Here is an 11734-nt window from a genome sequence, read left to right as displayed (position 1 = left end):
GGAAGACTCCGGCGCGCACCGAAATTGTTCTTCGGGGAGCTCCTCCGAGTGCCCCAAGCTGGGGAGCTGAAAGCAAGGTCCCTGGAATAGATTCAGGCATTCCTGAGAGTATCAGAGGTGTAGCTGTGTGTCCTGGCCATGGAGCTCCGGAATGGACTGTAACTGGGTTATAAAAGTGGTGCTCCAACAACAAAAGGAGTGTGGGATTGGATTTAAGGAATGAGTGGTGATGGTACCGTTAGCTGTTTTCTCTTGACTGGAATTGTGAGAGCTGCAGGAGTGCAAGGTGTGGGTTCCAGTCCCCACCGTTTGGTTTGCACGTGTCCTGGTCAGAAAGAGGTCCAGCTTCCTCAGGCCTTAACACACCAGAGGGAGAATTAAAGGGATGGCACTGGGAAGGTGATTGGTGTGACAGGGGTTAAACTGGGAAAACACTGGGTATTTCCTCAGTTGGTTTATTTGCAGGCTCCCCTAAGCCTTTGCTGGGAAGAGATGGGTTGGATAAGTTGAGGCAGAAATGAACTTGGAAAATGGGGAGATTGTGGTTGCTGACACTAACTGTGGGAGAGCAGCAGCTCTTCTTGTGCAGGAAGTAACTCCCGTCAGCAGCACCATCCCGACTGAAGCGGCAGATGGAGTTATTCCTGTGGTGAGGGCCAGTGGAATTCCAGGAAAATGGAAGAGGGCAGAGCCTGTAGGTATTAGCCCTAAGCTGGGATCTGTGTGGGTAAGGCAACCCCAGTATCCTTGAAAATCAGCCTGCCAGCAATAGATTTAAAAGATGCCTTTTGCTGCATCCCCCAGAGCAAGGCAAGCCAAGAAACCTTTGCTTTTGAAGGAGAAAATCTGGAAATTGGGAAGGAAGAAGCGAAGCCACCTGAGCCCTCCCTGAGCCACAGGCAGTCCATGAAGTGCCTTCCTGGGAACGGTAGGACGGTGAGGACTCCGGATTGCTCCCTACACGTGTGGTAAGACTGATGCAAACTTTTGAAAGCCCCTGTATGAGTTTCCTGCCTTGAATAGATGGTGCAAGGGCAGCCTTGAGGCAGCTCAGGCATTCCCTGAGGAGAGCTCTGGCTCTGCCACATCTCTCTGAACCGTTTGAAGCCCCTTTGTTAGACTCAGACACGCAAATTTACAAAACAGAGCTGCTGTTGATTTTTTGTTACTAGCCCAAGGACACGGCTGTCAAGATTTTGAAGGCATGTGCTGCATTAATTTAAGTGACCATTCTGAGTCTGTTCATGCTAACATCCAAAAACTGAAAGCCCTTACCCAACAGTTACATGTTAATACTGAATGGACCCCCTTTGGCAAATGGAAATAGGGATGGCCCTGGTTACAAAAAGTGGTAATGGGCTTGTTAGCAGTGGTGTGTATCTTGTGCATAATTCCCTGTGCGCTAACATATGTACATGGCCTGATAAACACCAAGATAAATGCATTACAATCTCGAGTGATTCGTTATCACCCTCTTGCTGCCATTGATCACACGGTGGCATGTAAGGGGGATACTTTGGATTTAGATGATCAATGGAGCATAGAGGGGTGAGAAAGAGATTGTATTAGCATGTGAAACCAGCCAGAGTATTGTACAATGGAACTTCATTGCACAAGTTGACTGGAAGGCCCACTGTACTTTTAGCAAAGTCAACTGGATGTCTCTTATTATCATAGCTGAGTTCCTCCTTAGCTTGGTTACATTCTGCAAGATAGGAACAAATCCCCTTGGAACACAATGGTAGAGGTCATACCTAGGGATGAGGAAGGTGATGGAGAGGAAGATGATGTGGGCAGGGGTGGTTGTTCCCTTGCCCTCCAGTGGGGCACGCCCAGACTGTTGCCATGAGGTGATGAACGGGCGCTGTTTGGCTGCCTCTCAAGCACCACCTTATACTGCATCCTGGCCCTACGCAGTGTAATGTAGAGCTGATGGAATGGGGTGTCAGCACTGCTGGGTAGAGCGATGCTCATCCTTCCATCCACACTGTGTTGCTGGCGGGGACGCCCGCTAAGCATGAGTGCCGCCCAGCCCTGCAGAGCCTGGGAGCCCTGGCCTGTCTGTGCAGGGGAGCACAGTTTAGTGAGAGGAATCAACCCAGAAAGCAAACACTTCACATCCTTTTTCTTGTATCCCTTTAATTCCCTTTTTACTAGCTAATATTGTATCCCTTTAATTCCCTTGCACTAACTAATACTGTAATAGAGGCTGTTTGTAGTATTGTATGAATGCCAATAGATAAAGTAGGGTTTTTTGTATTCTTTTTAACTTTTGGTTCTCTTTGCTAATAGTTGTTTTTTTAACTCTCTCTGCAATAAAAGATATTTTGTAGTGTTTGAATGACTGTTGTGCTTGTCTTTATTCTGGACATGTATCCTTGCCAGCCTGGTCCAAGCAGGGAGAACTGCAGCCCCCAGCAGCTTGGTCAGTGCTGGATGGACTCGGGGCTGGGAAAGGTCACTCAGTGTGAGGGCAGGTGAGAGCCCAGGGTGGCCCTGGCAGCCCTGGGGCTGGGAACAAGTCCAGTGGGCAAAGGAATGGACCCTGGAGAGCTGGGCAAACAGCTGGAGGAGTTTCAAGGAGAAGCAGGAAACTGGACAAGTTGCAGCAGCTCCTTCTGTGTGTGTGTGTGTAACCAGGTCTAGTGCAGCCACGAGTGAGGTGGGAAATGAACCTCAGGAGGCTGGGAATGAGTCCAACAAACTGGTTACACTGGGATGGACTCTTCCCAAGTGTCTGAAAAGCTTTGCTTTAGTTTGGCTTTATAAATTGAAAACTGAAGTGATTGTTGAGGTGTTGGCCCTTGCTGTCCTGTGTCTCTGGGGAGGTGTTGAGTCAGTACCTTTACTGGAGCTGCTGTTGGATGTCCTGAATTGACCTGTAAGGTCCTGGCTTTCTTCCCTGCTTCTCCCAGCTTGTCCATGCAGGAGATGGAATTCCAGTGCTACAGTATAGGTAGCTCGTGGTGCTCCCAAAAGGAGCCTTTCTGCCTTCAGGACAAGTTGTGGTGCCACTGGAGCTGTTGGGAGAAGCGGAGAGTTGGCAGTGACAGGCCTGGAATGCTGTTGCTGTGGCACAGAGGCTGCTCCCTGGCAGGTTCTTGGGTTGGATTCCTTGGCTGTCACTTGTCCTCAGTTGTGTAGGGAACAAAACATGGAATGGGAAAGCAAAGCAGGGGAGGTTCTGATTTCAGAGAGAATCACTGTATTTTCTCTTTCTGCAGGGACACTGAGCTGGTCCAACTGTGGCAAGAAGAACAAGTGGGCTGTGAAGGTTTGGGGCAGTCTGGAAGGTTCCTCGTGCCCAAAGGATCCTGGCAAGTGCAGCCCTGGAAGAGTACGGAATAATGAAAAGTGCCCCAGTTCTCCTGAAGCTCAGCTTTGTAAGACATGTCTCAAGACCAGACAAAATCCTCCAGCAGTGAGCTTGGCAGAAAAGGCCCTGTGAAGCAAAGCAGCATGAAACCCCAGAGCTGCTTGTGGATGGCAGGTGAAACTTGGAGCCCTCCTATGTAAAGGTGTCTGATCCCCACAATCCTCTTTGTGTCCTCTGCCAGCAGCTGCCCTTGGTCATTCTTGTGGTTTGCAGGTTGTAAAAAGAGCCTTGAGATTTGCTTCTGGGAACAGGGATCCGTTTCCTGATGGGAGTCCTTGAAATAGAAGTGAGTCTGTGGGAAATGGGGGCTACAGGAGTGCTGGGGCTGGAGAGTCCTAGGGAGAGCAATTCCTTTGGGGTAGTTCAGAGATGTGCTGAACACACAGGTAATGCTTCAGTGCTCTCCACTGCCATCCTTCTCTACGAGCCTCCTGTTCCACTGCTCCTTGGGTTTCCTGGGGCAGCATTTCCTCCTGCCCCTGTACCTGAAACACAGCCCTGTGACAACGGCTCCTTCCTCTGTCCCTGGGTCTCCCCCAGGTACAAACACGACAGTATTTAATTAACAACACTGCCCAGATCAAACACACCCTGCGAGAGATGGCAAAAGTGCTTCTATCCCCCTATGCAGATTGATTTGTACGTGCTGGTGGTTTCAGAGTGACAGCTGGGGGCATTCCAGCAGCTGGGCACACCCGTCTCCTGGAGCTCACCCTGCTGGGCATGCCTTAGGTACCAGCTGCAGCAATGCCTGACAGCACTCAGCCCACGCCTGTATTCCAGGAAAAAATCCTGCTACATACAAGCCTTTGCCAGAGCACAACCAGACTCCCTTTTCCTTCCACAAACACTTCCTCCTTAATAAAGCCTGAAGGAAACTACATGCTAAAATACAGCACTTGGCAGAAAAACTGTGGGATTCTTTCCAAATCTAAGCTCTAGGAGCAGAGGAAGGCAGGAAAAGGAACTCAGGGATGAAACCAGGGCCAGTGAGGATAGAAAATACACACCCACCACCTGTTCAAAGGTGACCCCAATCCACCATCAGGTCTCTTTACCTCATACCCACTGGCTGGGCCAGCGAGGCACAGGCTGGATCTCCAGGAACCAGGGGCCGGTAAGGAACATCCCAACACACCTTCTGTAGGGATCCAGCTTGCCCATCCCGTGGGAGAGGAAATCCATTGGTTTTCCTTCACACTGGCTGAATTAAAAAGCTGTGGAGTGGGCGGAGTAATGAATCCATGCTGGATGCACAGCCCGGTGGGATAAAGGGAAAACAAGTCACCAGCTGAGAAGGATGCTCAGACAGACCAGAGCAGCAGTGCTTGACGGAGAGAAGGTCACTTGCCAAGCGAGACCCAGACAGTAGAGCAGAGCCGGAGGGTGAGTAACGCCCGTCACCGCTCCCATCGGCGTGGCAGGGCCAGGCAGGACTCTGCTCCCGGGTCTGAGGGGGAGCTCTGCTACCCTTTGACTTCAGAGGCATTTCTAGTCCTGGCAGCTCCAGTCCAGGGCTGCTGCCAGTACAGCCTTGGCACGGCACAACCTCTGAAGTCCCCGGCTGAGGTGATGGGGCTGCAGTCCAAGGCCTGCCCCACAGGCAAATCCTGAATGCTCGAGAGTTTATGGGGAAGAGATGGGCTGAAAAATCTGCAACACGATTGACTTGTTCAGTCTTTCTTCTACTGAAAGGAACTGGACTTTGAACACAAGCCCGGTAAATAACTGTGATTACATCAAATGTGTTCATCCTTCATCTGTCTCATCCTTCCTCGTCGCTGTCTGCTGGCAGAATCACCTCAGCAGTCTCCAATGTTTTACTATTTACAGGCCAGTTTGCTTTTCAGCTGCTCTGACCTTGTTGGAAAGGAAGCATTGGTGGTTTGCTCACTGGTGCCTCTGCAGTGCTCTCAGCATGTGGAGACTGTAGAGAACCTTAAATTGGGTGTAACCCTGCAGAGCTATTGCCAAAATATTACTGCTAATGTTTCTCAGCTCGTGTTTTGAACATTTTTTGGATGCATAAACAATGTTGTCCTTTAACAGATGAGGCTGTAGCACAGAAAGGGTTTGTGCTCACCCACCTCAGCACACAGAGGGGTAATAGCAGGGGGGTTTTACCATCTGTAGTAGCTTTACTACAGACCAGCAAAGAGCCAGCCGTGATTCTCAAAGAGCCACAGCAAATGAAAGCCAATCACAACCCCTGACTACCTTCAAATTGGACACCTCAGCTAATCAAAATATCTCTTAATCATATAAAATTTCTTAGCAGATACTAAGAATAATAGCAAAAGTTAAGTTTTATTTAAAGCTGATGTAAAAAGAATTTTCCTGATAGAGATCTGAAAATGATAAACATGACAAAAATGATGTATTGCAGAATGAATTACCACAGCCTGAAAGAGCAGCCAGTGAAAACAGTCTGCATGTAGCTGAGCTTTTTGGAGAAATAAAGGTGTTTTGTGAGCAGGCAGGTTCAGCAGTGAAGTTCAGCACTGGTAGACTACCCCCTGTTTGTTTATGAGGATTATATAGTTAGTGTTCTCTAAATAAATCACTGGCTTTGCTCCCACCTTGTGTGCTAGAAAATAAATTAGAAATAACAGAAATAAGAGAAATAAATAACAATCACTGGATCTCCAGCCTGAAACCTGAGCACAAAGCAGCCACACCAAAGTCTGAGACCTGTTCCTGGTCCAGAGCCAGGGGAGGTAATGTACCACTTTTACAAGTCTTTGCAGGGGTGGCACAGCACTCTGGCTGTGTCTGGGCACTCCATCAGCAGAACACTGTGTATTATGGGCTGTACTGTCTCCCACAAGGCAGGGCTTTACCTGGGGCCTGTTACCGAGCCTGTCAGTCTCTAAATTGATTTATTCCATGCTCAACAAACACCCCTCAGGGCCGTGGCCTGGGTTTCCAGCAAAGACAGTCCTAGAACTGGAGGATGCAAACACTGATAGCTTTTTGACAAAGTCCCTTGACTACCTGAAGTTGAGCTGAGAAAACCCCCATAACCTGTTCTCCCAGCAAGGCTAAATCTCAGCCTGACACCCCTTGATAGGTGGTTTGATGTCTGCTCCACCTGGCAAACCCAAAACTCTCCCACTGGCTTTTCTTCCAGCCTTTGTGCCTTCCAACAAACCCTTCTGATACTCGGCTACACAACACAGACATCTTCAGACTGGTCATTTGGTGTCAATTACACTGAAGCCAAAGACACAGGTTTATGTGCCAGAGTATCAGCTTCTTGGCCACCAGTGATGGTGACAACCTCAGCAAATCCTTTTTCCCCACTCACAATAAGTGATGGCTGCTCCAAACGCCTCTGTCTCAGTCTAATAACATCAGCAGCTACTTCTTTACTTCCAATCCTCTCCAGTCTTTCTTTCCTGGCAAGAATCAGCCTTGCCAGACTAGCATGTTTGCTGTTCCTCTCCCACTGACCTCTTCCCTTGGCAGGAGTTTCCTCCTCACACAGAGCCATTTCCCTTTGCTCTCTGAGCTCTTTCCCCAGGGTGCTCCTCTGGGAGGGGGTCACTGGAGATAACCCACAGCAGAGATAGTGGAATGCATCACTGCAGCAAAGGAGGCCAACGTCTTATCTGCACAACTTATCTCAAAAAATGGCTTTGGAAGGGATGAACCACCGTCCAGTGTAACAGCACTTTGGCAAACAGCTCTTTTATAATGATTTGCCCTATGAAAAGGTTGGTTATTGAGTTGGTTTTCCATTTTTTTCTCACAGCACACCAGGACAACTTCAACTCAGAAACCAGAATTTAGGTCCATGCTTGCTGAAACCACGGACAGGAATTTTTTGTAAATATATTTGAGATTTCACTCTTTTGGTTTGATTTTTCTGAGGAGAGCAGAACACATAGAGAGCATCAAAAAGCTCTGCTGCTTAGCAAGCACACCTGCAGTTACAGGTTTGACCTCAGTTCTGAACTGCTGGAGTGAAATTCTAGTTTTTTCAGTACTGTGTCAAGCATGGAAAGAATATGCACTTTTAATATTTATAAGACTGTCAGCAGAAATTAGGTTATATTATTTATAAATATATATATATATAAAGTGAGAGTGAATGTTTTCACACAGAGATGGGAAATCTTCCTACAGGTGCCTGACCAAAAGCAGTGCATGCAAGACATGCCATGTATTTGGTTTCATTTTTTATTAGTTTTTAGAGAATTTCACCTGGAGTATCAAGTCCAATTTAGTCCCTGTTCCAAGCTGTAGATCCCCTTTGAGAGACTCTGAAGTGAAAAATAACCATTGCTGCCTGAATTGTCCCAGGCTCTGTTCTGTTGCCAGATGTTCTCAGAAGACATCGATATAGACTTTTTTAGATTAAATCCAATGTATTGCAACAACAAACCAATCAAATATTATAAAAGCTGTCATTTCTGCTGCCAGTAGCAGCCAGTTATTCAGTTGCTTTTCTACTCCAGTTTTCCATAGATGCATTTTGTAAGTAAAGAAAACCTTTGTTTGCATTCACCTTTTATGCAGTGGTTGTTTATTTTTAAGCTGGTTTGGTTCTATTTTAAATACATTTCCTTTAATGATGAGCAACAGGACTTGTAAATCAGAACATCTGCAATGTGCCAGACAGTCTTGTGCAAGAGGAATCGCTCCAGCTGAGTGTTATGTGCAATGCTCTTTAATATCATGCCAGACACAGTGAGCACATAAATGTAAAAGGGATGGAAGTAACATCATCTCCCTGAAATCATCACCAAGGGCCCATAATTTCTGAAGCTCACATATGAATCACAAGCAAACTACTGTTCTGGCAGAAGCCAAAGGTCCCAGAGGGGGAACATGCCTGCTGCTCACAGAGGGAAAAAGAAAGGAAAAAGCAAGATGGAGCAAACCCTGCAGATTTATCATGTTCTTTGTTGTCCAAGTGACAGCTCATAGATTAACTGAGACAGTTAAGGGTGAGAGGATTAAATTAAACTGCTTTCATTAACAAATACAAGGTTGGACTGGACTTAAAAGAACATGACCATAATATTATTTATGGTTAGGCCAATACAAATATTTCCTGTCATTCAACAGTTTTAAAGAGGAACTAATGGCAAATATTTACACTTTCTCACTCTTCACTATTTAGTGATGTGATTTTGCTGTTTTTAAATCATCTTGTATTAACCTAAACTGATGTTTCAGGGAGATATTTTTTCATAGATATCATCTTTGTCATTAAGATACAAGTTTAAATTTTAGCTTTGGTTTCAAAACTGGATTGAGAGACAGCCTGGTACTGTGATTAAGATACTCTAACAGCAGCAATAATAATCTACATTCCTCCTGAGACTAAAAAAAACAAACCAAAGCAACAAACCACTGGCTGGGAAGCTGTGGAGCAGCAGGAATGAGTATTTTTCAATGACACAGAAAGCTGCAGGTGCTACACACTTTATCTTCTGTGACTACTGTGTAGTCATACTCTTATTCTCATCAAAACTTGCTTAAATTTCCCAATTAGCAAGAGAAGGCAGTAAGTGAAGCAGAGGGTTCACAGAAGTGGAAGGCAGAATTTCAGAGGGGGACTGAGGAGTTCTCCCTCCCGCCAGGTACCCCAAAGCACTGAGGAAGGTGCGAGTGCCCCGCAGAAGAAGGGCTCAAGTAAAACACTGGGGCCATTGGTGACTGTGCTGCAGCACCAGGAAATGCCTGGTGTCACCTCTCCACGGAATTATGTCATGGCAAAGTTCTGCTGCCTGCCCAAATCAGACTCTTCAACAGATGGCTGCGATACCCGACTGGGAACACGGAAATAAATCAGACCCACGTACGGTGAAGTAACGTCTCCAGAACGACTGTCCTGCTCTGCTGCCCCACAGGAACAGTAACTGCCTGCCCAAACCACAGCAGCTCAGTGCCACAGCCTCCACAGAACTGCTCTGCCCCACAGGAACAGTAACTCCCTGCCCAAACCACAGCAGCTCAGTGCCACAGCCTCCACAGAACTGTTCTCCCCAGTGACTGAGCAGAGCCAGGAGGGAACTCCTGCCTCACCAGGATCCTGATCCCACCCTGTTCTAAACTGCATCCAACTCCATCTTAAAGCCCATTTGGTCAGAAAGCTGTTTCAAAACCTCAGTGATACAATGCTGAAGAACCTTATTCTAGCATAATCCTTAGAACTATTTAACTTTTGTCTGCTGTTGCCAAAGGCTTTATTAAACTAGAAGTTTAAATGAATTCTCTCCCCAGATCGATGCCTGGAAGTATTTACACACAGAAATCAAAGCCTTCCTTTGCTAGAATTAACAAACTAAACCTCTCTATGCTTTCCTCTTGCATATTTCCATTACTTTATTTATTATTGCAGCCTCTCATTTCATCTCTCTTAGTGTCAGTACCCTCGGTGCCTTCAGCACAGGCAGCCAGCAACACTCACAGTATTCCCCATCACACCAGGGGGCTCAGTTAATATTTTTAGACTACTTCCTCTACTTTCACTGAATCCAGGCCCTGAATTTCTGAACTGTGCTGGTCTAAATGTCACCAGAGAAATTTCAGCAGCATGTCCCAGTAATGGTGAAGTTTTATCTGGCCACACAGTTGACTTCAGTGAGTAAGCTGAGCCCCCAGGAGCAGAAGAGCAGGGCGTTACCATGAGGTAACACAGAGTCATCAGCCCCAGCCAGAGCCCTGGAACAGAATGTGATGAGTATAACATCGACCTGCAGACGGTGCCAAACTCTGCAATCTTTGCACATTCCACAGCCATCTCCCCTGGCCCCCTAGGATTCCCAAAGACAAAAACACACAAGCCTATCTGCTGGCAGGGAGAGCCATTCCCGCTCAATCCATGACTGAGTATTCCAGGCAGTCCCTGCTCCTACAGTTTGGTGACTGGTACTGACGCCAAATTCTGCTTCTCTGCCGTCCTGTGTGTCTGCAGCCCAGCCCATTCCCATCAGCACTGGCTAAACAAACCACTACATCATCTCCACCAACACTGAGGGATTCATCTGTGCTCCCAGAGCCTCTCGATCTGTGCTTTCAGCCTCCAGCACCGCCTTGACCTTCACTGCTGCAGGTCCAACCTCCCTCCCGCTCAGCCTCTCCTTAACGGGGCACTGAAAGGGCACCTCAACCGGCCCAGTCTGTCCCTGGATCTGATAATGCAGCTGGGTAAAACACAAGGCAACCAGCACCACCATCACCACGTGGGGGGGCAAACGGAGGGCAAACAAAAGGGCTCATCCCATACCCACACCACCTAAACCCAGAGAGTCAGGTCCCAGTGCCCATCCCATACCCACACCACCTAAACCCAGAGAGTCAGGTCCCAGTGCCCATCCCATACCCACACCACCTAAACCCAGAGAGTCAGGTCCCAGTAACAGGCTGTCCTTCCTGTTCCCTCATCAAAACTACCACCAAAGGATCTCAATAAGCTTGCAGGACAATATTCAGTATCTGGTTATATTCTGAAGCTCCTGGGAATTTAAAAGCATTGCAAAGGTAAAATTTATTACAGACAGAGAGAAAAAAATGCTTGAATGTGTTGTGGTTTTTCAGTAAAAGATAATAGGCTGGAATACATGACAACAACCCCCATTATTTTAGGTATCTATTTTATGCATGGAAATAACTAGTTCAGGAAATTTTCCTACTTGTCGCTTAGGATCATTTAGTAATCACTTGTTGCAAGGTCCTAAATGTATCATCACATTTACAAAGCACTGCAAAGAACTGCGTTTCCCTGTTTGTTCCTCACTCTGCAAATTAGGCACTATATTTACACAATGTATTTCTAGGAATAAGCATTCAAGCTTCATCAGAGGTTGAATAATGTGCAAATTTGTTCTGTCTTCCTTACGGAAAGTGACATAAACTTGGAAAAATATCCTATAGAATACTCTGAGTTTTTCAGAAATATAACCCTTTAACCTGTTCTATTCTCACAACTCCAGTATTTGGATACAAAAATCAGTGTCATGCATTAAGAGTAAGCATCAAGTGGATTTGGAATTTAAATATTTATGTCTTAAACACTTTGCTTGTAAAACTAATTTTAATCAAACCACAATAACAATTTTATCTTTCTAGACCTAATGGAGCTAAACAAAATTCATAGAAACAGATAAGAGTATGCAGTACATGAACCCAGCTGAAAAGGGCACAAACTCCTGCCCCAAATGTGAGGAGCAGCACCTTATCTCTGTTTATAGTTTACAGCTTGCTAGTTTAAACACATCTTAGAATTCCCCATGAGAACAGGTTCATTTAGTTTAAATGCTCTGCCTTCACAGGAACTCTTTCTTTATCTGCTAACACAAGGTGCATTTTTGGGGGCGTTCTGAAATCACTCTCCTAGAATCTGAC

The 11734-nt window shown here is 46.5% G+C and overlaps 1 long non-coding RNA gene across 2 annotated transcripts; it reads left to right on the top strand.

Moving 5' to 3' along the window:
• The first annotated feature begins 2886 nt into the window (after positions 1 to 2886).
• On the top strand, positions 2887 to 7507 carry LOC126635782 (uncharacterized). Of its 2 annotated transcripts, none has more exons than XR_007627799.1 (3): positions 2887 to 3097; positions 3225 to 4762; positions 4860 to 7507. It is a non-coding gene; the product is annotated as an uncharacterized LOC126635782 (long non-coding RNA). The 2 variants fall into 2 exon arrangements; XR_007627798.1 differs by having other exon boundaries at positions 2890 to 3097; positions 3225 to 3490; positions 3590 to 7507.
• The last annotated feature ends 4227 nt before the right edge of the window (positions 7508 to 11734 follow it).

This window comes from Myiozetetes cayanensis, unplaced genomic scaffold, assembly GCF_022539395.1.
Source record: "Myiozetetes cayanensis isolate MyiCay16 unplaced genomic scaffold, myiCay2020 scf12, whole genome shotgun sequence".
In the NCBI taxonomy this organism is placed as follows: Eukaryota; Metazoa; Chordata; class Aves; order Passeriformes; family Tyrannidae; genus Myiozetetes; species Myiozetetes cayanensis.
Note: the sequence above shows the minus strand (reverse complement) of the source record. Positions and strands in the feature narration are given on the sequence as shown.